Genomic DNA, 26,861 nt, shown 5'->3' with positions numbered 1-26,861 from the left:
TGAAGATAAAATAGGGTACATGAAAGAGGTGACTGGGTGTTGATTAGGAAAAAACTCGGAATTCTTGAATTTTAAGCTGCTCACATCTTTCTTTTTAGAAAAGATTCTGCAGCATCTACCAGCCAGTTCACCTTGCAAATGACTGATGCTCAACAAGCATTATAGGATGGTTTAAAAAATATATTTTGGAGCCTGACCAAAGTTTCTTTTTCATGGCTTTAACTACATTAGTTCATAGAGGATTTGTTTTTTGATCTCTAAATCAGGTGGTGTCCTCAATGGGCTTTTAATGTAAGCTTCCTCTCCTATGTTTCCAGCATATCGCCAATTGCCACTTATACAGGTTACATAAAAGTAAATGCAAAAAATAAAGTGATCTCAAGTTCCCGTCAAGAAACACCTGCTAAATAGTTGGCATTATCCTTAGACAATCTTCTCTTCGAGCAATTTTGGAAACTCCCTAGTTGTACTTCTCTGTAAAGGTTTGCACCTGGGAAATGGCACAGAGGCTTTTATGAGAAATGCTATTATAAGCCTCTCAGTAAAGCTGAGAGACAGGAGAGGCTGCAGGGAGCCCTATTTTATAGTACAGTAAGGTTAGCCATTTACTGTTCCCATAAGCTATTTCACTTGCAATAAAGGTCAATGGGCCTTTTTAGGGAGGAGAGCTAGACCCCTGTCTAAAACTGCCATCTTCAGCAGTCAAAAAGACAGCCTGCTTTAGATTCTTCTGGAAAATGGTAGGATTTTTATTTCACTGGGAGAGTGGTTCAATATGATCAGCTGATGAGCAAGGCAATAAGAATTCACAGACTTCAGAGCAGAAGACTTAAACCCTAGGGTAGCTGGACCACAAAGCAAAGCAGGGCGTGTCAGCCTGCGGCTCTGCTTGTTACCTTCATGTATGAACTCTGCCAAAAAATGCAACATTTCTGCACCTCGAATTCTTTATCCCTAGACTTCCTGAGGAATTGGTGTCCTAAAAGACAGTGGTTTGCAACCCGTGGAGCTGCAAATCCAGTACAGCAGAAGCCGTCCTACTAACAGTTGATTTTTTTTGTTAGCTTTTAAATAATGAAATCAAACTGAGTATTTCCTTAAAGACACTGGGCTTCAACATTTTTGTTCAATATCTCCTAGGCAATTTTGAAAAACTATATACCTTCATTCAGTTTTATGTTATAATCTAAAAGTTTTCATCAAAACTTCAATGGTTGCAAAGGGTGTAATATATGGTCTGTTGTAAATATTGGCTTTCAAAAGTAATACTATTACTCAGCTTGTTATAATATATCTAATGGAATATAAGTAGTATAGCACCATGACACCCACCATCATCCACTTGATAAGAGGTGGGAATTTTACATCATTTCTTTTTCCCTTTGAATTCTTATTTCCATTCTTTTACAAAATTTTATTCTAATAAAAGATCTTTCTGTGCTTAGGAGTATTTAAATTTTACCTTAGTATAATTATACCTTAGTTTTCTATAATAAATATAAAGTGAAATTACAATTTGTTTCTTTCCTGTGACCATTGGCCCTGTTAAAAGACAATGCACCTGGATGGAGCTGTCATTGCGATTATTGCCAGTGGTACCTGTGGCAGAGACAGTACTGTGCTCACCACACCTTTTTCTTCTTGAAAGTCCAGGAAGTTTTTATTTCATAGTTTTCCACTGGGATAGTGGGCAGAAATGAAGTCTTGTTTCCAATCCTAGGCAGTTAAAAGTGTATTGAGGCCAGGCATGGTGGCTCACGCCTGTAATTGCAGCACTTTGGAAGGCGGAGGCAGGCGGATCCCTTGAGGCCAGGAGTTCGAGACCTGACCAAGATGATGAAACCCCGTCTCTACTAAAAATACAAAAATTAGCTGGGTGCAGTGGCATGTGCCTGTAGTCCCAGCTACTTGGAGGCTGAGGCAGGAGAATCTCTTGAACCCGGAAGGCAGAGGTTGCAGTGAGCTGAGATCACACCACTGCACTCCAACCTAGGTGACAGAGGGAGATTCCATCTTAAAAAAAAAAAAAAAAGAAAAAAGAAAAGAAAAAGTGGATTTAGTTTCTCTCTCTCTCTCATCTTCCCAAGTGGAACTAGAAACTCTGGTGGCAGAGATACAAGATGGAAACAGAGGTATCTTGGTCACCCTTGGAAGAGAGTCCCCAAGAAGGGCTCCTCATCTGCATCAAACTGTGAGATGAATGAGCAATCAAGTTTGTTGTGTTAAACCATTAACATTTTAGGTTTACTTATTACAGTTAGGTAGCTTATACTGTCCTGATGATTATGGGGCATAACTGATGAAAACAAGATGAATATATTACAACTTTAGACAGGTAATTATTAAGATAAAAAAATCAAACTCTTAAAATGCATCTCAGTAAAAACATTGAGAAATCTTGCTTGTGCAGATGAGAATGAAGGCAGCTATAGCAATGTCACTGAATTCCCACTGAGTTACATGCACAAGGTGATTCATAAGAAAAAATTTTTAATAATCTGTCAACTGACAACTGAATTGTGTCTTCTTTAAATTTTATTGAAGGCAAAGATTTAGCAACCACTTGACTTGCAAAGGAATTTTTTTTACCCAGGGATTCGAGTCACTCATTTTCTTGACATCCTCCCCGATATTTCAAATTATCACTTTTTTGGAGCTCCAGAGTGCTTTATATCCCATTGTAAATCACCATAGCAAGATTTTGTGAAATGGGAGAAAACTACTGGAAAAGGGAGGTGGGTAAAGATTTCTCAGGCAGTCAATTTTATGAACAAGTTATATGAAATTTGAAAATCCATAAATTAATTCCCTAAAAACTATCTATATCAATATACCCTTTGAAAGTCTCTATGAATGCCCTGGGGAAGAAGACGCTGGTCTAGGGAAGAGGGAGAGGAGTCAGGAGCTGCAGTGTCTCCTGACCTAATCCTCCTTTGGCTGCAGACCTTCACCCAAACCCTTGGCCCATCTTTCCCTGCCCTTCCTCCTAACTCACATTAGCTCCCAGTAAAAAAGGTCCTGATCAGGATTAAAATCTGTAACATATAAGGAGTTATTTTAAATCAATGAGAAAAGTATGATTACTCCAACAAAAAAGATGAGCAAATGATATGAAAAGGCAATCAATAAGAGAAGAAATACAAATGGTCAATCCCTATAGAAAATATTAAAACTTCACTCAGAAATCATAGATGTGCAACTTAAGACAATAAAGTACCATTCTGGAAATCAAATTGGAAAAAATACATGAACTTCTAGTGGTGATCAGGAGGAAAATAAATTGATTCAACTCTTCCAGGTAGCAATTTGGCAATATGCATCAAATGTATTAAAACATATAAAATTGAGCTAGTAATCCCAATTCTAAGAATTATTCTAACAAATTATGAATATGGAAAATGAAGATTCAGCCTCAAGCTTTATCACAGTGTTTTGGTCAAGGTTCTTTTGGTTGTAAGTATTAGGTTGCAAAGTATCTTTCATTTGAAATGCCTCTTCTCTACTGCTTTTGCTGGGTCTCTTAGTTAAAAATTCTTGATTGATTTGGACTGATTGCTTGCTGAGTGCCAATAGATTAGCCTCATCCTAGCAGCTGTTTGGGAGAAGAGGTGTCTTATGATGTATAGGGTTGCTTCTTCCAGGTACTATATGGGGTTAGGGCTGGGTTCTTCATAATAAACAGGAAATGAAATAAACATAGCCTATCTAAAATGATGAAGAACAGAACTAATTTAAAATTCTGACCTAGTATGTGAAGCAAACTCTGACATCATGCAATAAGATATCATTAAAAATGTTCTTATGGAAGAACACTGACATCATGCAGTGAGATAGTTACTAAAAATATTCTTATAGAAGACTACTTAATAACATGGGACTAGACTTGTGATACTTTTCTATTTCTGGAGAAAACACAGAAACATTGCAAAAAATATATAGTATCATTTCATTTAAAAATTCTTATATTTGTAAAGAAACAATATGTAGCAAAACTGTAGTAATAAAAATATGTGGATGGTGGGATTATCAGCTATTATTAATTTCTTATCTTTATGAAACCATTATTTTCTAACTTAATTACAGTTAACATGTATAAGTTTTTTGATAAGAAAAACACCATTAAGTTTCAGCAAGAGTTCTTCAATCTCTAAGAGGACTGAAAAGGAACAAAGTGGATCTCAAATTTTGGATTAGCTATTAATAATTAGGTTCTGCTCAAGGATTCAGAAAACAGGCTGCAAAACACCTACCCAGCTCCTGGAAGCACTGAGCACACATGAGCTCTGCTCAGCAGCCACAGCAGGTTCCAATTGCTATAGCCAGGGGAGGAAGAGATGCCACAGAGAGGAGTAACCACATCTAGTCTTCCTGCTCCCCACTTTTCTCCAGGAATTCTAAATCCCTTCAGCTATATTTTATGATTTCTATATGAAGACATGTAGTTCAGGGCAAAGAATATTGGACTCAGAAACAGAGGGTTCAAATCTGTTCTGATACTTTACTAGTTAATCGTCATGAAGCCACGAAACCTCTTTGAGCCACAGTAAAATGGAGAAAAAATAGGCAACTTGTTTATTTATATGGTTTTTTCAACAATTTAACAAGACAATATGTGAAAGTACTTGAAAAAATGATATGCATACAAGCACACATACATGCTTCTCTCTCGCACACACACCCTCTCTATACACACACATACACATACACACACATGCACACACACAAAATATTGCATCTCAAATGTATACATTAAACAATTGGGGAAATAAAAATTAGAAACCTAAATCCTTGATTAGACCTTGGCTAAATGTAAATGAAATTATAGATCCTGTGGATTTGATGAGATGCCTTGAGAAGAAAATGTCTTGTTGACCCGAATACTTTGAGAAGTGTCGATTATTATTCTCTCTATAAGATAGAAAGAGAAGACTTTCTGTTGGTGCCAGGCCAACTCAGAGTCGGAAGAGGATGAGCAGAACTCAGAGGAGGTTTGATTAAAACTGGAAGAGACAAGAGGGTGTAGAACTTGAGGAAGAGGCCCAACAGGCTGAATGCTGTGGCCCTACTGGTGGAAGAGAAGGTACAAGAAGAGACCACTCTAGTGGATGATCCCTTTCATATGAAAATAGGTGGTATGGTACCCACCATACAAGTATCCACCATAGTTTCCTAAAGAAACTAAACAAAAGGGACAAAGATAAAATCAGTGAAGAGGAAGACACTGGGGACATTGTTTTCTGCAGAAACCAACTGAAGGGATGAGAATGCAGACATAATAAAGTACGTTGAGACAGAGCTGAAGAAGAGGAAAGAGACTATGGAACATAAGGAACAGAAAGTCAAGCTGAAGAACACAGAGGACTGCCTTTATGAACTTCAAGAAAACATTTGTGTTTCCTCAGCAAAGAAGACAGAGGAGATGCTTTCTAGCCAGATGCTGAGTGGCCTCCCCAAGGTGGACCTCAGCATCAATGCTAAAATAAAAAATAATATCATTTCCATGGAGGATGCCAAAGCCCAGCTGGGGAAGAACAGCAGAACAAGAAGAAAGACAGTGAGACGTCCTTCGTGCCTACCAACATGGCTGTGAATATATGCTGCACAACCGATTTTTATCATTAGGAACTCAACAGCCTCATACACAGAAACAAAGAAGAGCCTTGAAAGCAGGTGACAGGGAGAAGCCAGAGCCTGAGTGGTCCTTTCCAAATGGCAAGCATCCTGTTAATGAGAAGGCCCCTGATGACTATCACTATGAGAAGTTCAAGAAGATGAACAGGCAGTACTGAGTTGTGTAGAATGGAATGTAAATACCAGTTCTTTCTCTCTCCATCCCTTTCATGGAAAAATGCTTCCTGGATAGAAGCATGCTCATTTGCCATTAGACACTTCCAAAAACAGACTTTCTTACTCCTGCTGCTTACCTGCTGGATTTTTCAAGCACTAAATTTGTAACTTTTTGAAATAAAGCAGTGCATAGATTTCCTATTTAAAAGCAAACTCTATTTTTGTGGGCCCTAAATCCTGTTTGTAAATGTATTTATTGGTTTTCTCTTAACATTTGTTCTTGGTCAGAAGGAAGCAACTATGTGTCCATGGTATGCTATTAATAATACCCTTTAGACAGTGCTTTTATCGTTATATATGCAATCGTGTCTTCTACTTTCACATATTTGAAATGGGTTCAGAAATCAATCCTTCATTGTTTAAAGTGGGTCTAGCTGACAGCAGAAAAATACTAGAATATCAGTATTCAAAGCAATACTGGTATTTTCTAACTTTTACAAGGTTTTTTATTAAGAAAGAAAAAGCAAAACTGTATATATTTTTATCACTTTTAGAATTTAATTATTAAATACAAAATGAATTTAAAAAATGAAAGATAAAGAATGTTTACTTTCTGCTGAAAACAGGAGCTAAATAGGCTGGGCGTGGTAGCTCACACCTGTAATCCCAGCACTTTGGTAGGCAGAGGCGGGCGGATCACCTGAGGTCAGGAGTTTGCAACCAGTCTGGCCAACATGGCAAAACCCCGTCTCTACTAAAAATACAAAAATTAGCTGGGCTGGCTGGCAGATGCCTGTAATCCTAGCTACTTGGGAGGCCGAGGCGGGAGGATTGCTTGAACTCAGGAGGCAGAGGTTGCAGTGAGCCGAGATGGTGCCACTGCACTCCAGCCTGGGTGGCAGAGTAACACTCTGCCTCAAAAAGAGAAAAAAGAAAAAAAAAGAAAACAAGAGCAAAATAAACAAGAAACATTGCTGAAAGATAAGCTAGGGGAACGAAGGTCTTACTTAAATTTAAATATTTTGCTATAGTGTTTAGAATATAATAAATTATAGCTCCTTCTAATGTTTACTGAGAAGGGCAAGATGTTCTCTAAGTTATTCAATTTTTACTTATTTATTTATTTTTAATTTTTTTATACTTTAAATTCTAGGGTACATGTGCACAATGTGCAGGTTTGTTACATATGTATACATGTGCCATGTTGGTGTGCTGCACCCGTTAACTCGTCATTTACATTAGGTGTTTCTCCTAATGCTATCCCTCCCCCTCCCCCCTCCCCCCACCCCACGATAGGCCCCGGTGTGTGATGTTCCCCACCCTGTGTCCAAGAGTTCTCATTGTTCAATTCCCACCTATGAGTGAGAACATGCGGTGTTTGGTTTTCTGTCCTTGAGATAGTTTGCTCAGAATGATGGTTTCCAGCTTCGCCAATGTCCCTACAAAGGACATGAACTCATTTTTTTGGCTGCATAGTATTCCATGGTGTATATGTGCCACATTTTCTTAATCCAGTCTATCATTGATGGACATTTGGGTTGGTTCCAAGTCTTTGCTATTGTGAAGTGCCGCAATAAACATACGTGTGCATGTGTCTTTAGAGCAGCATGATTTATAATTCTTTGGGTGTATACCCAGTAATGGGATGGCTGGATCAAATGGTATTTCTAGTTCTAGATCCTTGAGGAATCTCACACTGTCTTCCACAATGGTTGAACTAGTTTACAGTTCCACCAACAGTGTAAAATGTTCCTATTTCTCCACATCTTCTCCAGCACGTATTGTTTCCTAACTTTTTAATGATCACCATTCTAACTGGTGTGAGATGATATCTCATTGTAGTTTTGGTTTGCATTTCTCTGATGGCCAGTGATGATGAGCATTTTTTCATGTGTCTGTTGGCTGCATAAATGTCTTCTTTTGAGAAATGTCTGTTCATATCCTTCGCCCACTTTTGGATGGGGTTGTTTGATTTTTTTCTTGTAAATTTGTTTAAGTTCTTTGTAGATTCTGGATATTAGCCCTTTGTCAGATGGGTAGACTGCAAAAATTTTCTCCCATTCTGTAGGTTGCCTGTTCACTCTGATGGTAGTTTCTTTTGCTGTGGAGAAGCTCTTTAGTTTAATTAGATCCCATTTGTCAATTTTGGCTACTGTTGCCATTGCTTTTGGTGTTTTAGATATGAAGTCCTTGCCCATGCCTATGTCCTGAATGGTATTGCCTAGGTTTTCTTCTAGGGTTTTTATGATTTTAGGTCTGACATTTAAGTCTTCAATCCATCTTGAATTAATTTTTGTATAAGGTATAAGGAAGGGATCGGGTTTCAGCTTTCTACATATGGCTAGCCAGTTTTCCCAGCACCATTTATTAAATAGGGAATCCTATCCCCATTTCTTGTTTTTGTCAGGTTTGTCAAAGATGGGATGGTTGTAGATGTGTGGTATCATTTCTGAGGGCGCTGTTCTGTTCCATTGGTCTATATCTCTGTTTTGGTACCAGTACCATGCTGTTTTGATTACTGTAGCCTTGTAGTATAGTTTGAAGTCAGGTAGCGTGATGCCTCCAGCCTTGTTCTTTTTGCTTAGGATTGTCTTGGCAATGTGGGCTCTTTTTTGGTTCCGTATGAACTTTACAGTAGTTTTTTCCAATTCTGCGAAGAAATTCATTGGTAGCTTGATGGGGATGGCATAGAATCTATAAATTATCTTGGGAAGTGTGGCCATTTTCACAATATTGATTCTTCCTATCCATGAGCATGGAATGTTCTTCCATTTGTTTGTGTCCTCTTTTATTTCGTTGAGCAGTGGTTTGTAATTCTCCTTGAAGAGGTCCTTCACATCCCTTGTAAGTTGGATTCCTAGGTATTTTATTCTCTTTGAAGCAATTGTGAATGGGAGTTCACTCATGATTTGGCTCTCTGTTTGTCTGTTATTGGTGTATAAGAATGCTTGTGATTTTTGCACATTGATTTTGTATCCTGAGACTTTGCTGAAGTTGCTTATCAGCTTAAGGAGATTTTGGGATGAGACGATGGGGTTTTCTAAATATACAATCATGTCATCTGCAAACAGGGACAATTTGACTTCCTCTTTTCCTAACTGAATACCCTTTATTTCTTTCTTCTGCCTGATTTCCCTGGCCAGGAATTCCAACACTATGTTGAATAGGAGTGGTGAGAGAGGGCATCCCTGTCTTCTGCCAGTTTTCAAAGGGAATGCTTCCAGTTTTTACTCATTCAGTATGATATTGGCTGTGGATTTGTCATAAATAGCTCTTAATATTTTGAGATACATCCCATCAATACCTAATTTATTGAGAGTTTTTCGCATGAAAGGCTGTTGAAATTTTGTTGAAGGCCTTTTCTGCATCTATTGAGATAATCCTGTGGTTTTTGTCTTTGGTTCTGTTTATATAATGGATTACATTTATTGATTTGTGTATCTTGAACCAGCCTTGCATCCCAGGGATGAAGCCCACTTGATCACGGTGGATAAGCTTTTGAATGTGCTGCTGGATTTGGTTCGCCAGTATTTTATTGAGGATTTTTGCATCAATGTTCATCAGGGATATTGGTCTAAAATTCTCTTTTTTTGTTGTGTCTCTGCCAGGCTTTGGCATCAGGATGATGCTGGCCTCGTAAAATGAGTTAGGGAGGATTCCCTCTTCTTCTATTGATTGGAATAGTTTCAGAAGGAATGGTACCAGCTCCTCTTTGTACCTCTGGTAGAATTCGGCTGTGAATCCATCTGGTCCTGGACTTTTTTTGGTTGGTAGGCTCTTAATTATTGCCTCAATTTCAGAGCCTGTTATTGGTCTATTCAGGGATTCAACTTCTTCCTATTTTAGTCTTGGGATGGTGTATGTGTTCAGGAATTTACCCATTTCTTCTGGATTTTCTAGTTTACTTGTGTAGAGGTGTTTATAGTATTCTCTGATGGTAGTTTGTATTTCTGTGGGATTGGTGGTGATATCCCCTTTATCATTTTTTATTGTGTCTATTTGATTCTTCTCTCTTTTCTTCTTTATTAGTCCTGCTAGTGGTCTATCAATTTTGTTGATCTTTTCAAAAAACCAGCTCCTGGATTCATTGATTTTTTTGAAGGGTTTTTGTCTCTATCTCCTTCAGTTCTGCTTTGATCTTAGTTATTTCTTGCCTTCTGCTAGCTTTTGAATGTGTTTGCTCTTGCTTCTCCAGTTCTTTTAATTGTGATGTTATGGTGTCAATTTTAGATCTTTCCTGCTTTCTCTTGTGGGCATTTAGTGCTATAAATTTCCCTCTACACACTGCTTTAAATGTGTCCCAGAGATTCTGGTATGTTGTGTCTTTGTTCTCATTGGTTTCAAAGAACATCTTTATTTCTGCCTTCATTTTGTTATGTACCCAGTAGTCATTCAGGAGCAGATTGTTCAGTTTCCATGAGTGGTTTTGAGTGAGTTTCTTAACCCTGAGTTCTAATTTGATTGCACTGTGGTCTGAGAGACAGTTTGTTATAATTTCTGTTCTTTTACATTTGCTCAGGAGTGCTTTACTTCCTACAATGTGGTCAATATTGGAATAAGTGCAGTGTGGTGCTGAAAAAATGTATATTCTGTTGATTTGGGGTGGAGAGTTCTGTAGATGTGTATTAGGTCCACTTGGCGCACAGCTGAGTTCAATTCCTGGATATCCTTTTTAACTTTCTGTCTTGTTGATCTGTCTAATGTTGACAGTGGGGTGTTAAAGTCTCCTGTTATTATTGTGTGGGAGTCTAAGCCTCTTCGTAGGTCTCTAAGGACTTGCTTTATGAATCTGGGTGCTCCTGTATTGGGTGCATATATATTTAGGATAGTTAGCTCTTCTTGTTGAATTGATCCCTTTACCATTATGTAATGGCCTTCTTTTCCTCTTCTGATCTTTGTTGGTTTAAAATCTGTTTTATCAGAGACTCCCTGCTTTTTTTTGTTTTACATTTGCTTGGTAGATCTTCCTTCATCCCTTTATTTTGAGCCTATGTGTGTCTCTGCACATGAGAGGGGTCTCCTGAATACAGCACACTGATGTATCTTGACTCTTTATCCAATTTGCCAGTCTGTGTCTTTTAATTGGAGCATTTAGCCCATTTACATTTAAGGTTAGTATTGTTATGTGTGAATTTGATCCTGTCATTATGATGTTAGCTGGTTATTTTGCTCATTAGTTGATGCAGTGTCTTGCTAGCATCAATGGTCTTTACAATTTGGCATATTTTTGCAGTGGCTGATACCGGTTGTTCCTTTCCATGTTTAGTGCTTCCTTCAGGAGCTCTTGTAAGGCAGACCTGATGGTGTCAAAATCTGTCAGCATTTGCTTGTCTGTAAAGGATTTTATTTCTCCTTCACGTATGAAGCTTAGTTTGGCTGGATATGAAATTCTGGGTTGAAAATTCTTTTCTTTAAGAATGTTGAATATTGGCCCTCACTCTCTTCTGGCTTGTAGAGTTTCTGCTGAGAGATCAGCTGTTAGTCTGATGGGCTTCCCTTTGTGGGTAACCTGACCTTTCTCTCTGGCTGCCCTTAACATTTTTTCCTTCATTTCAACTTTGGTGAATCTGACAATTATGTGTCTTGGAGTTGCTCTTCTTGAGGAGTATCTTTGTGGCATTCTCTCTATTTCCTGAATTTGAATGTTGGCCTGCCTTGCTAGGTGAGGAAGTTCTCCTGGATAATATCCTGCAGAGTGTTTTCCAACTTGGTTCCATTCTCCCCATCACTTTCAGGTACACCAATCAGATGTAGATTTGGTCTTTTCACATAGTCCCATATTTCTTGGAGGCTTAGTTCATTTCTTTTTACTCTTTTTCTCTGAACTTCTCTTCTTGCTTCATTTCATTTATTTGATCTTCAATCACTGATACCCTTTCTTCCAGTTGATCAAATTGGCTACTGAAGCTTGTGCATGCATCACATAGTTCTCGTGCCATGGTTTTCAGCTCCATCAGGTCATTTAAGGTCTTCTCTATGCTGTTTATTCTAGTTAGCCATTTGTCCAATCTTTTTTCAAGGTTTTTAGCTTCTTTGCGATGGGTTCAAACATCCTCTTTTAGCTCAGAGAGGTTTGTTATTACTGATCTTCTTAAGCCTTCTTCTCTCAACTCGTCAAAGTCATTCTCCATCCAGCTTTGTTCTGTTGCTGCTGAGGAGCTGCATTCCTTTGGAGGATTAGAGGCGCTCTGATTTTTAGAAGTTTCAGCTTTTCTGCTCTGGTTTCTCCCCATCTTTGTGGTTTTATCTACCTTTGGTCTTTGATGATGGTGATGTACAGATGGGGTTTTGGTGTGGATGTCCTTTCTGTTTGTTAGTTTTCCTTCTAACAGTCAGGACCCTCAGCTGCAGGTCTGTTGGAGTTTGCTGGAGGTCCACTCCAGACCCTGTTTGCCTGGGTATTACCAGCAGAGGCTGCAGAGCCACAACTATTGCAGAACGGCAAATGTTGCTGCCTGATCATTCCTTTGGAAGCTTCCTCTCAGAGGGGCACCCAGCCCTATGAGGTGTCAGTCAGCCCCTACTGGGAGGTGCCTCCCAGTTAGGCTACTCGGGGGTTAGGGGCCCACTTGAGGAGGCAGTCTGTCCATTCTCAGATTTCAAACTGCATGATGGGAGAACCACTACTCTCTTCAAAGCTGTCAGACAGGGACGTTTAAGTCTGCAGAAGTTTTGCCTCCTTTTGTTCAGCTATGCCCTGCTCCCAGAGGTGGAGTCTACAGAGGCAGGTGGGCCTCCTTGAGCTAAGGTGGGCTCCACCCAGTTCAAGCTTCCCAGCTGCTTTGTTTACCTACTCAAGCCTCAGCAATGGCAGGCACCCCTTCCCCAGCCTCGCTGCCACCTTGCAGTTTGGTCTCAGACTGCTGTGCTAGCAGTGAGCAAGGCTCCGTGGGTGTAGGACCCTCCGAGCCATGCGCAGGATATAATCTCCTGGTGTGCCGTTTGCTAAGACCATTGGAAAAGTGCAGTATTAGGGTGGGAGTGACCTGATTTTCCAGGTGTTGTCTGTCACAGCTTCCCTTGGCTACGAAAGGGAATTCCCCGACTTCTTGCGCTGCACTTCCCGGGTGAGGCAATGCCTTGCCCTGCTTCGGCTTGCGGTCCGTGGGCTGCACCCACTGTCCTGCACCCACTGTCTGACAAGCCCCAGTGAACCCGGTACCTCAGCTGGAAATGCAGAAATCACCCATCTTCTGCGTGGCTCACGCTGGGAGTTGTAGACTGGAGCTGTTCCTATTCGGCCATCTTGGAACCTCCTTCCTTTTTATTATTTTTTATTTTTTGAGACAGGATCTCGCTCTGTCACCCAGGCTGGAGTGCAATGGTGCAATCTCAGCTCACTGCAACCTCTGCCTCCTGGCATCAAGTTATTCTTCCCCCTCAGCCTCCCAATTAGCTGGGGCTACAGGTGCCTCCCACCACACTTGACTAATTTTTGTATTTTTAATAGAGACAGGGTTTCGCTATGTTGGCCATGCTGGCCTCAAACTCCTGACCTCAAGTGATCCACCCACCTCGGCCTCCCAAAGTGTTGGGATTACAGGCATGAGCCACTGTGCCTGCCCAGTTATTTAAATATTAACAATAAATGTGACCATTAACCACAAAGTCTGAGATTACTACGAAGCTTGTAAAACACCTCGATACAGAACATTGTATTTGTTTGCTTTGCTGTAAAATATGTTATAAGAAATTCCCTTTGTTCCCAGCTGAATATGAGCTATCCATTTTGGAGAGGCCACCTATTTCTTAGTCACTAAACTCACCAGCCAAATTAAACCCCCACCATATGTATCGGCTAGGTTCTCTTATTAGTCCAAAACCTTGGCTCTAGCTTTCTCTGTATAGACCCCCTGAATCAAAGGATGCTTCTAGCAGATTCAACTTCCAACACAGAGAAGTCTGACTTATTTCATGTTATTCCTGGTTATTACATGTGGGGCGTGGCAGTAGGTAGTAAAAGAAGATAAACTAAATTTTACTATATGCATTTATGTATTGTTGAAATATTTTATCAATAATTTACTACCTTTGTAATAATAAATACCTTTGTAAGTGCTTTGAATATAGCACACTATAGACACTGTTATTCATATATGAACTGGAGTGAGGGGTTGGGGCTTCACATCTTCCTCCATGCACTGAAGTGAACCAAAAACTACCCTCCTGTTACTTGTCCTGAAGCTGAATCTGTTCAAAGATGCATTTCCTTTTTCTTTCTTTCTTTTCTTTTCTTTTCTTTTCTTTCTTTCTTTCTTTCTTTCTTTCTTTCTTTCTTTCTTTCTTTCTTTCTTTTTCTCTCTCTTTCTTTATTTCTCTTTCTTTCCTTTCTCTTTCTCTTTCTTCTTCTTTTTTTTTTTTGATGGAGTTTCACTCTTGTTGCCCAGGCTGGAGTGCAATGGCGCGATCTCGGCTCACCACAACCTCCACCTCACAGGTTCAAGCAATTCTCCTGCCTCAGCCTCCCTAATAGCTGGGATTACAGGCATGCACCACAACGCCTGTCTAATTTTGTATTTTTAGTAGAGACGGGGTTTTGCCATGTTGAGGCTGGTCTCAAACTCCTGACCTCAGGTGATCTGCCCACCTTGGCCTCCCAAAGTGTTGGGATTACAGGCATGAGCCACCGTGCCGGGCCTGCCTCTCTTTCTTCCTTTCTTTCTTCCTTCCTTCCTTTCTTTCTTTCTTTCTCTCCTTTCTTTCTTTCTTTTTCTTTCTTTCTCTTTCTTTCTTCCTTCCTTTCTTCCTCTCTCTCTTCCTTTCCTTTCCCTTTCTTTCCCTTTCTTTCCCTTCCCTTCCCTTCCCTTCCCTTCCTTTCCTTTCCTTTCCTTTTCCTTTTTCCATCACTCAGGCTAGAAAGTGGTGGCATGATCATAGTTCACTGCAGCCTTCAGCTCCTGGGCTCAAGTGGTCCTCCCGCCTCAGCCTCCCAAATAGCTGGGACCACAGATGTGCCACCATGACCTACTAATTAATTTTTTTTTTTTTTTTGTAGTGGCAGGGTCTCTCTATGTTGTTCAGGCTGGTCTTGAACTCCTGGGCTCAAGTGATCCTCCTGCCTCAGCCTCCCAAACTGTTGGGATTACAGGCATGAGCCACCAGACTGGATCACAGATGCATTTTCTTGACATCTACTTTATTGGCCTGCCCATCCATTAATTTTCAAAAAATTGAATTAATTGCCAGCATTAAAAAGCTCAGATGATCTTTGCATAAAAATACAATATGGTGAATAAAATGGATTTTTACTTTGCATACATTCTACATATTGTCACTCCCCGCCCCCAGAGGCTGGACAGCTGAAAGGGACATTTCTAAGCTGGGCAGTCAGATGTGATTTAGCTTTAACTTTGACCAACGAGATGCATTCAAGTGAGATTTAAAACACAGCAGTCCTGGCTGCTCCTGGTGGTAGGCATGATCAGATCAAGCCTGCCTTGGGGTTTTTTGTAGCAGCGTTCCTGCCACCAGCTTTGTAAGGGTCAAAAGGTGGGTGGTGTCAGCAGCATCTTTAAGCTGTTGTTATTTTTGTTGTTAGTGTGACCCTGGATGGGTGAAGCATGGCTCTGGAACCAGCAGCAGCAGCAGCAGCAGCAGCAGCAATATCTTCCTAATCCCTAGGTCGTTCCCAGAGCAAACCGTTCAGGGGGAAGCTTACTGATTTCCGGTCCTCTGACTCAGGCAGAGTTGGCAGCTTTCTTCAGGGCCGATTCTTCATTGTTCCCTGTCAGCAAGTCCTGGAGGCCTGGCCTCGACACATAGTAATCACCTAATTCCCTGTGTTGAAGCCCTTTGCCCTTTATGCTTAAAATAGCTAGAGCGGTTTCTGTTTTCTGTAATAGAACTCTAATACACAGGAAAAATAAGAGACCTAGCAACATCTGGCCCTATTTCAGTTCTGATAACAATAGGCTGGTTATGAGCAATAGGCTCTAGGTTACATAGTCCCTACCACACCTTATTGTAACCCCCAAACGGAGACCATTTGTCAAATGCTATTTTATCATTGTATTTTTTAGTGTTTGTTTTTAACAGACATCCATTTCTCTTCATTGTTTTACCTTCTTGCACTCTGTAGGGATTTGAGTTTGAATCCTTACTAATACCTACCCGAAGCTTGGTGGAAAACATTTTTTTTTAATTTCTTAAAGAATATTATTCTTTCATTTTGAACATACTCCAAAATGTCCCCTAATAAAAGTCAGAAAACTGGACACCTAAACTGCATTATTTAGGTCCCAGTTAGAACTGTTTTTACTGAACAATGAAACTAGTGTTATTAATCCTAAGGGTGTTGTTGAGGAAACTGTAATGTCACCTCTACAGGGACACAACAAAGAGATTTCTTTCAAGTCAAGTTTTATCTTATAATCACGTAATAGGTCACGCTTGCTTTTTGCATTGGCTGTTAGAAAGGTAGGGCCAGAGGCTATCTGAAGGGCTGACTTCTCACACTGTACATGGCATTATTTAGGCTTTTATGTTGTGTACTAGCCCTACTCCTGACTGGGTCTCATGGTTACTATCCTGTTTTTCTCTTTAGCAGATTTATTCATATTTAAAAAAAATTCCATTGTTCTTTTTTCTTTTAGTTTTATAGTTTCAGATCTTACATTTAAGACTTTAACCCATTTTGAGTTGATTTCTTTAAATTTAATTTTTGTTTCTTATTGACAAATAATTACATATTTATGGGGCAAAATATGATGTCTTAGTACATGTATACATTGTGGAATAAACAAATTAGACTCATTAACATATCTGTCCCTTCACATACTTATCATTTCTTTGTGGTAAGCACATTTAAAATCCACTTTTAGGAATTTTGAAATATACATTACATTATTTTAACTATAGTCACCTTGTGCAATAGATCATCAGAACTTTTCCCTCCATCTAACTGAAACTTTGTACCCTTTGACTAACATTTCCCCTCACTCTGCCTGCTGCCTTCCCCTCCCCAACCAGCCTCTGGTACCAGAGAGATCATGCAGTGTTTTCTGTGCCTGGCTTATTTCACTTAGCAGAATGTTCCCTGGATTCCACTATGTTGTTTCAAATGACAAAATTTTGTTCTTTTTTAAGGCTGCATGTTATTTCATTAGGTATATCTAGTGTATTAAAAAAAAACAATTCGTCTGTGGATGGTCACTTAGGTTGGTTCCATATCTTGGCTGTTGTGAATAGAACTGCAGTGAACATGGAAGTGCGAACATCTCTTCAACATACAGATTTCATTCTTTTGGATGTATACCCAGAAGTGAGATTGCTGGATCATATGGTAATACTATTTTTAGTTTTTGGAGGAATCTCCATATTATTTTCCAAAATGACTGTACTACTAATTTACATTCCCACCAATAGTGTGCAAGGGTTCCCTTTTCTCCACATCTTTGCCAATACTTATGTCTCATCTTTTTGATAATAGCCATTCTGCAAGGTGTGCGATTTTTATTGTACTATGTTTAATACCCCTATTAAATCTTCCTGTAACAAGATGGAGAATGAATATTTTAATAAACTGCCTTCACTTCTCCTGCTCTATTCCTTTGATTATTTCTAATAGACATCTGTTCCTTAGTTCCCTCTGCTTCCCTATGCTCAAGCATGCATTTCCTCCAGTGTCTTAACAGACCAAGGCTATTCATGGGTGTGTTTGGGATTTTGCAGTCTAACAAATATTCTAAAGATATGGTCAAGTCAAAGAGTGAGAAAGTTTCAGCAGAAATCAATTCGTTCAGTGATTATTGCTAAGAATCACAGGAGCTACAGATTTCTGTGTAAATCAAATGGAAGACTCAGTTTTTTTGGGAAGCAAATAATTATACTTCTTTTGATGACATAAGACTGAGAAATATCCAACATCTGATCCTAAGCTAACCTGTTTTTACCTTTTTTATTAAATATTTTATTTTGAAATAATTATAATTTACATGCTATTGTAAGAATAATACAAGAGCTTTTGTATAACTTTTACCCAGTTTCCCATAAGGAAATATCTTACAAAACTAGAACAATATCACAGCTAAGATATTTATAGAGATACAGTCAAGATACAGAATATTTTCATCCTCACAAGAATCCCTCATGTTACTCTTATAGCCATATTCCCTTCCCCACCTACCCCACCCCCTCTTCAATCCCTGGAAACCACGAATATTTTCTTCATTTGTATACTTTTTAAGTTTCAAGAATGAGCCAATCTCTTTGGCTGGCATAAATGTTCATCACCAGTAAGTACACTACACTTACCAGCACCCTTCCCCCGTGTTGATCCATTATTTGCTCTTCTTTAACCTACTCTATGCCTGAGAAGGCTGACCTTTGAGGATCACATGACCCAGGCTCCCTGTTCTCTGGCTTCCAATTGGGTTCAGCTGTTGAAGGAACTCGCAGAAAATGGAGGGAGTGGGAGAAGAGAGATGTAAGAGTATTCATCCCCCTGTGCACCTCCCCACTCCAATTCCTTGTCATGATTAGGGCACTGGCTACATTAGCTGTGTTGGAAGATTGCAGCTCCAGTTAGGTGGTCCTACTTCCATGGCTTGAGGTTCCTTTAGACTCAGGTCACTTGGTTCATTGCCTTTTAGGCCTAAGGGTGACAGCTCTCCATGCTTGCTAGTTCCTGTGTACCTCACCATCTCACATTGGTTTCCTTAACCCTGCCCATATCTCTGTAAATGTGTGAAGGTTTCATAAAACCTTTCTCAACCAAACTCTTTGAGTGGGCCATTGGTGCCTGTCAAGTCCTCATTGATGGAGTGATTCTAAGGATTGGTTTAAAAACATCTGCCCCTGGTTGAAAGCTTTTAAGAGAGAGAAACTTTCATTCATGCCTATTTCAATTCACCTATGCAACTTAAAAAAAATTCATCCTCTCTCTTTTCTTCTGTCCATCCCTCTTCATTTTATCTTCTTGACCACTGTCCTCACTTCAAATGCTAAATCTAAGCAATTTAGGCTTTCTCCTGGGGGACCTCCAACTTAGCCTTTTATCTTACCATCTCTCTTCCTTGGCGTTGGAGGAAAGGATCCAACAAGTCATTTCTGGAGACTCATCTTGAATGTAGGACCCATTTGTCTCACCACAATTGCCTACATTTGGAGTGAGTGTGTAGGTTATGTGTTGAACTCTTGTCTTGTGCTTTCTTCTCTGTGCTTTCCCCTCTCCCCTTTGCCAGAATGGACCCAGCCTTTTTGTGTTTCCTGACTCAGGAGTTTTGGGAAGACTCAGGCCCACTTTGTGTCAGGCACTGTTCTAGCCTAGGTCATCAAAGACACTGGTTTTGTGTTCTGGAATATAGGGAGAGACAGAGATATTTTGAAGAGAGGGAGGAAGAATAGAAGGAGAGAAAGAAGTGGGAGGGAGAAAGATAAGAAAAAGGAGGAAGAGGAGGAGAAATACCAGAGAGAAGAGAATGCTTCAGATGAGAAAAGGGACAGAAACCTTGGTCAGATGAGTTGCCTGCTGTCAAGGGGTGAAGCTACCTTGGAAAATGAATTTATCAGGCACCACTTTGATGAACTGAAAATTAGGGGGGACAAAGGAATCCAATAATCATTAAGATTGCATTCCTTGATCTAGAACAATTCTTTGATCTATGGGAAAAGTTCCCTGATCTAGGCAAGAGTAATATTTAATTAGGTTCAAAGAAAAATGAAAAATTATGGGATCTTGTTCATAATAGATTTGTGGACCATGGTTCACACTACCTACTGTTAATGATTTTATAATCCCAGCCTTAATGCTGAGATTTTCAGGATCCAAGAATGGACTGTTTTGTAGTTTAAAATGTTCTTGTTCTACCTTCAATAAATAACTTGTCATTGTCATTTCATGTCCATTTATGGATTATCACTAAAGTTTAATAAACACTACACATTGGCTTGGGCTAATCATTTTGCACCCCTTATTTCATTTATCTTAACCCTGTGAAATATATATTTTTCTAATTTTGCAGATAAGAACTCTTAAGTGCTGAGAGCTTAAATAATTTACCTAAGGACACACAACTCATATGTGGAAGGTATGGAATTCAGCTCTAACTTTTAATGATTATACCATATTGCTTTTTGATGAGGCATATTTTATTCAATGATCTTGACCACTCTTCCCTTTTCTCCTGGGTAGCTCCCACACATCCTTTGGATCTCTGATAAAGAGTCATATACTTAAAGAACCATCCTCACATTCCTGCCCAGGTATACCCCAAATAAAAGTTATCATAGCACTGTGCATTCCTCCTTTGTAACACTTGCCACCATTGAAATTTTATTTGCTTGTGTGATTATTTTGTCTACCTTCTCTCCTCTAGACTGTGAGCTGCATGAGAGAGGCCATGTCTCATTTTGTTCCATTACATCTCCAGCACTTAAGAGTGCTGGACACATAACGAGTGCCTGACACATAACGAGTGCTGAATAAATGTTTGTTAACTGATGAAATGAATCTTTTGTCTTTATTTCATAGAATTAAAGATGCCTTGAGTCAGAAGTCACCCGATCCCACTCACCCTTTAGAGGTCCTTTAGCACCATTTTAACCAACTGGTCAACTAACTGATCTTGAACACTCCATATTTGAATAGGTCTGACCACTAGTGGCAGCCACTATTCAGGGGAGTATAGTAACGAGCTCCAGTGCTCTCCCTTACCCTACAACTCATGAAAGACTTCACCCAAGTTTTTTCTTCTTTAGACTGTGTGTGCCCATTGCTTTAGACTACTCTCCTGTGATCATCCTGTCTGTATTCTCCTGAATGTGTGCCCCTCATGTTTGGTATTCAGGGAAAAGATCTCAACATTAGATATGGTCTGACCAGATTTATTAGATTCTGAAGTGATATTCTGCTAATTTAATCTCACTGCTAATTTATACAGAGTTTGCAGACAACTTCAACTTCCATTTAAAATACATATAATGGAGGTAGTTTGATCGCTGCCCAGTGTTTCCTAAGTACCTGTGCTGTGCCTCTCTTTTCCACACCACTCTGTTCCTCTTGACACACTGGAAGCCAAAAATTCTCATTCACCCTATTTAAAGAACTGGCAAGAGGCTTAAGGGTATCCTGGACAATTGAGAAATGGGGGATATTCATATGGGGCAGTATAGGTGGAGTTAAAAAAAGTCTTGAGATACAGGTGAATGTTCTTAGGCTGAAAAAAACCACAGATGGCATGAGAACACCTATTGATAGAAGGAATAGCAAAATAGCCCCTCCACCCATGCTGTGTGTAGTGCTCTTTCAAGCTATAATTAGTTATCTCAGCTTCCCATGAAAGCTCCTACATAGCTCCTACACATCCTTTGGATCCCTGATCAAGAGTCATATCCTAAGGCCTGGCGCGGTGGCTCACACCTGTAATCCCAGCACTTTGGGAGGCCGAGGCGGGTGGATCACAAGGTCAGGACTCCGAGACCAGCCTGGCCAAGATGGTGAAACCCTGTCTCTACTAAAAATACAAAAATTAGCTGGATGTGGTGGCGCATGCCTGTAGTCCCAGCTACTTGGGAGGCTGAGGCAGGAGAATTGCTTGAAACCGGGAGGCGGAGCTTGCAGTGAGCCGAGATCGCGCCACTGCACTCCAGCCTGGGCGACAGAGCGAGACTCCATCTCAAAAAAAAAAAAAAAAAAGTCATATCCTTAGAGCGGCATTCTCACATCCGTCCTGCTACTGAACTCCAACAGTTCTGCATAGTCTTCTGATGTTGACCATCTTCACCTCCACCAAACCTCTTCGCGGAGTGACTCCAGGTCACGTTCTCCTCTCCCCTATCCCTGACTCCAAGTGCTGTTCTCTCTCTATATCTGTCACTTCTCCTTGAGGGGAAGCTGAGGTCTTGGCCCTTCATCTAATCTCTTTCTATTTCTATGTTATGATCTCTGGGGACCCTCAAGATGGTGCTTTGGTTCTCAAAAGCATGCTTCAGAGTCACAAAGCCAAACATGTACCATTTATTCTCTTTTATTCTCAATGTAACCATCCTACTTTCCTGAAGACAATGTGGTCACATAGAAGGAAGCTGGAAAAGAAAAACCCAAAATCAATTTTTGAAAATATTGTATTGTTGTCCGGGCACCATGGTTCATGCCTGTAATCCCAGCACTTTGGGAGGCTGAGGCAGGTGGATCCCCTGAAGTCAGGAGTTCAAGACCAGCCTGGCCAACATGGTGAAACCCTGTCTCTGCTAAAAATACAAAAATTAGCCGGGCGTGGTGGCACATGCCTGTAATCTCAGCTACTCAGGAGGCTGAGGCAGGAGAATCGCTTGAACACGGGATGTGGAAGTTGCAGTGAGCCAAGATTGTGCCATTGCAGTCCAGCCTGGGCAACAAAAGGGAGACTCCCTCTAAAAAAAAAAAGAAAAAAGTAAAAAAAGAAAGAAAGAAAAGAAAGAAAGAAAGAAAAAAGGAAGGAAGAAAAAAGAAGCAAGAAAGAAAAAGAAAGAAAGAAAGAAAATATTGTATTATTACAATTGTGTTGCTGCTAAGCTATATCTCTATTGGTGCCGTGAATTCTTTTGGCCTCAATAACATAATCTGAACACTTTTGAATGGAGGTTTTCTTGGTGTTGAAGAGATTATTTTGTTTAAAGGAAATTCCCATTTTAATTTTCAGTGGAATTGCCTAATATGATATATAGTCTTTCATTAAAAATGCTCATTTATTCAAGAACCATTTATTAAGTGACTGCTAGATGCCAGGATGTTTGCTTTTCTACTTTCCTTATTTAAAGAGCATGTGCCTGGGAATTATCAGAATCTATATACTCTGATAATGAACAAGATAGTCTTTGTTGTAATAGACTAAGCTTCTAGTGCAAATTTTTTTTTTTTTTTTTTTTTTAGAAAAAATTGCTGGAGCGCAATGGCACCATCTTGGCTCACTACAACCTCCGCCTCCCAGGTTCAGGTGATTCTCCTGACTCAGCCTCCCGAGTAGCTGGGACTATAGGTGCATGCCACCATGCCCAGCTAAGTTTTTGCATTTTAGTAGAGACAGAGTTTCACTGTGTTTCCCAAGCTGAACTTGAACTCCTGAGCTCAGGCAATCCATCCACCTTGGCCTCCCAAAGTGCCAGGATTACAGGCGTGAGCCACTGTGCCCGGCCTAGTGCAATTTTAGTATGGATATATTCATGTGTTCATTCAACATGTTTTCTGAGCCCCAGCTTAGCCTTTGGCACTCAACGTAGGAAAGACATGGCACCTGTACTCAACTGTAGTGGACAAAATAGATAAATAAGACAATAACTACTTTAAAGAGTCTTTAAGGTTATTTGATGCAGACAAGGAAGGCCTTGAGTCAAGGAGAACTTCTCAGAGGATGTGAGCCTTTGGCTTTAATTGTGGGGATGAGAAGGAGTTTACCAAGTGAGGAAATATGAGATAGAGGCTTCAGAACTTGCAAAACACAGAGGCAAGAGAATGAAGAGTAAGTTTGGAGAATGACAACCTGTAGACCAAGCAGAATGACTTTTGTCCAAATATAGTTCATCATGTAAGAAAGAATTTAAGTTCTCTGAATCCCTGTGTTCCTTCTTTCTTAACAAGAATAAAAATTTGACAGCCTAAGTGGAAGCCATCCACATGCTTGCTGGTATGAATGAACTGTATCATGCTGAGACACTGGTGCCTCAGAAATGCTTCAGCGCACTAGAAAGCAGAGAAGTGTCAGGGGTTGGTTCCAGAAGTGAGATTGCTTGGGAATCTATTTTTTTTCCCTAAAATATTATGGTATGTCCTGCTGTGGGACCTCTAGTTCAATTCTGCGGTTTTTTTGTGATACAATTTACCCATATCTCTATGGTATATCAGCTACAAATCCTGGGAAAAATCCATACCAGGCATTGGTAGATATCACTTACTGTCAAGCATGACTTCAACTTTTCCTCTACCACGTGTTCTTAGGTTAATAAGAGGAAATCCTTTTGAAAAGTGAACATTTATGGAAGACAGTTTGGAAAAACAATTTTCTTCAATGTAAATGGTTGATGGAGTTTTTATTTATTCAATCTATAAGTGTCCTGGGATGCTCCTTGGTACTGCAAATGAAGTTCTTGAATCATTTGATTCCTTGTGACTGACCCTTCTTACCTGCTTCAGTCTAAACAGAAAGGTACCACACTGGGTTCTAATCACTCAGCTGAATTAAGATCAGTGCTATGAATTCAGCTCAAGATCCCAAATAACAGCCTCCTCCTTTACACCTCAGCACTTAGAGGATGACTAGTAGATAAAGAATAAATGTATGTACTATGTCAATTATATTGACAATTGTTTAAGGAAGAATTGCCAATTTTATAAATGGAAATGCAAGTAAAAGGATATCATTGACCTTTTAACTGATAGGTCTACTTGTTTCAAAAGGTCATCACAAAATTTTGCTATTTCTTGGTCTTGAAAATAGCCCTTTCATTGAACTGGAAAAATATTTTAAAGTTTTGAAATGTACAAACCTTGTATAATAAAGTTGGTATAGTTGAACCTTGGAAAATTAAGTGCATGAGTACAATTGCACTTTCTGTTTCAAATGCTTCACTCATTTTCTGAAAATTTCAATAAGAAACTAGTATCAGATCCTAAATTAACCTGCTAGGAGGAATCTGGACAAGTTATTTTCAGAGTGCATTTTTTCTTTACAGAATTCATCTTAGCTTCTTGCTCTTCGCTTAGACTTTGAAGCTCACTTCTTTAGATGTATTGTCAGGAGAAGATTAGGCTTGGCTTTATGAACTGTCATGGAAAAAGAGATGGCCAGAGGGTCTTAATTTACATAGGAAAGTGAAAGGAACAGGCATTGAGTAAATTTCTGTTATAATTTTGTGATTAATAGTTTCTTGGGGTATTAGGAATATTATGAGTGACTTAATAGATTACTTTGGTTTAGTCAAAATTTACTCACAAAATGATAACTGAGGAGAGATTTCCTTCTGCCTTTGGAACATGTAATGAAATGAAGAATTTGGGGAATTTCTTCTTTGTCTCCATCTAATTTAGTGCCTCTGGAAACTGGGGTGATGAAGCAGTGATTCAGGAACAATGACCAATTACACTATGCCAACTGGAGATTTTATTTTAGCTAGAAAAGTTTTAAAAATAATTCCCTTTTCATTACCACAAGTAAGTAAACTCTCTCAAGCTCGTGTATTATTCAATGTCAAAATGGATTTATTTCCCAGTTAGAACTTTCAGGAAATTTGTCAGGATTCTGCAATGCCCCAACCTATACCCCAGGGTACCTCAAAAGTGTAGATTTGTATTGGGGTAGGTACAATGATCATCATCTACATTTTACAGATGAGTAAATTGAGACCAAGCTTTGGAGCTTGGTCTTCAATGTAGATCAGTCTTCATTCAAAGAACATGCTAGTAACCACTACACTATTCTGACTCATATTGCTTGAAGTCTGCCCAATGTCTCCTATTACTCTTTCCCTCATGGTGCCTTTTTCTCATGTAAACTATTTGCATGAGAAAATAGAATATAAAGCAAAGAAAAAAAAAGGTCACTGAGGATTAAGAAGGCCACTACACAGCCTTGAAAATCTAAGAAAATTATAAGACAAATTACAAGGAAAATGGACAAATACCTGATGGTGATCCAATATTTAAAAGTATATATAAAAAACAATAGATCACACAGAAAATATATAGAACCAGTATACAGAAAATATGCTTTCTTTTCAAGTATTTACCATGTATTAGGTTATAAAGGAAAATAAATGTTTAAATATAAGTTATTAAAGAATCAAGATCATCCAAACCATTTTCTTTGATGACTATGCAATTAAATATCAAATTAGCAGTTAAAAGTACCTATTTCTTTGAAAATTTAAAATCACACCTAAAAACTCATGGTTTAAAAAGGATATACTGTTGATAGTAGGGAAGGTTGTGCGTGTAGGGGGCAGGGGTATATAGGAACTCTGTACTTTGTGCTCAGTTTTGCTATGAACACAAAACTGCTCTAAAAAATAAAGTTTATTAACCATAAAAAGGATGCACATACACTCATAATGAAAATGACAAAAATGTTAGAGTTGAATGACAATGAAAGGCAATTTAAAACAGAAAGGGTAAAAAAGTTTACCATAGTTCCTTCTGTAGATAGAGATGATCATTCTCGAAAGTCTGGTGTATATTCTGGAAGGATATATTGAATGTTTACTCTGCCAGGCCTTGTGCTTAATATTATTGTATTTAATCGCATAACATCCCTATCAGATAGGAGCTTTAATCATCCTCATTTTAAGATGAGGAAACTGAGTCTCATAGAGGTTAATTTGCCCAAGCATGTTAAAATCTAGGTTTTCTGATTACCATACCACACCACATCACACCATGCCATGACATGACATACATACCTACTGCCTGTAACTTGCTTTCCTTTCCCCCCACCTTAATTTATTTTTATGTCTCAGAACTGCATCTCTCTTTTTTTTTTTTTTTTTTTGAGATGGATTCTCACTCTGTCACCCCAGGCTGGAGTACAGTGGCACCATCTTGGCTCACTGCAACCTCTGCCTCCTGGGTTCAAGCAATTCTCCCGTCTTAGCCGCCTGAGTAGCTAAGGCACATGCCACCACGCCTAGCTAATTTTCATATTTTTAGTAGAGACGGGGTTTCACCATATTGGTCAGGCTGGTCTCGAACTCCTGACCTTAGGTGACCCACCAGCTTCGGCTCCCAAAGTGCTGGGATTACAGGCACGAGCCACCATGCCCAGCCCAAACTGCATCTTTTTCTACCATTACAAACAATAAAGCAGTGAACACTTACCTACATACATCTGTACTCTCTTCTCTAATTGTTTGCTTATGAGAAATTACTAGAAGTTGTATTATTACACCAACTATTGATTTTTACATTAACATTTATTAAGTGTATTTTATTCTATAATCTATCTCCCCTTATTTCATGCCATTAATTTGCTGGAGAAACTGGGTAATTTATTTTTGGAGAAACTGCATCAATTGTCCTATAGAATATAGGATTTGCCTGAGTACTTAATTTGCGTGTCACTTAGCTTGTTTCTCTATCTCCTGTGTATACTGTAAACCGTATACACAGT

At 39.4% G+C, this 26,861-nt stretch overlaps 1 protein-coding gene, 1 long non-coding RNA gene and 1 pseudogene across 4 annotated transcripts in view; 2 read left to right on the top strand and 1 right to left on the bottom strand.

Annotated features, from left to right (window-relative positions):
* The window catches only part of LOC107970829 (uncharacterized), a 56,774-nt gene extending 35,876 nt beyond the window's left edge, over positions 1–20,898 (top strand). For both annotated transcript variants that reach the window (XR_010155364.1, XR_010155363.1), the window contains exons 4-6: positions 19,749–19,814; positions 19,919–19,989; positions 20,103–20,898. This is a non-coding gene — a long non-coding RNA (uncharacterized LOC107970829). The remainder of the gene's footprint in view (positions 1–19,748; positions 19,815–19,918; positions 19,990–20,102) is intronic.
* SCHIP1 (schwannomin interacting protein 1) overlaps positions 1–26,861 on the bottom strand; it is a 611,917-nt gene that overhangs the window by 169,418 nt on the left and 415,638 nt on the right. The window lies entirely within an intron of this gene.
* Positions 1,556–6,473, top strand: LOC107970429 (splicing factor C9orf78-like; annotated as a pseudogene).

The sequence above is a fragment of the Pan troglodytes genome, chromosome 2 (genome assembly GCF_028858775.2).
Source record: "Pan troglodytes isolate AG18354 chromosome 2, NHGRI_mPanTro3-v2.0_pri, whole genome shotgun sequence".
In the NCBI taxonomy this organism is placed as follows: domain Eukaryota; kingdom Metazoa; phylum Chordata; class Mammalia; order Primates; family Hominidae; genus Pan; species Pan troglodytes.
This window is presented reverse-complemented; position numbering and strand designations above follow the sequence as displayed.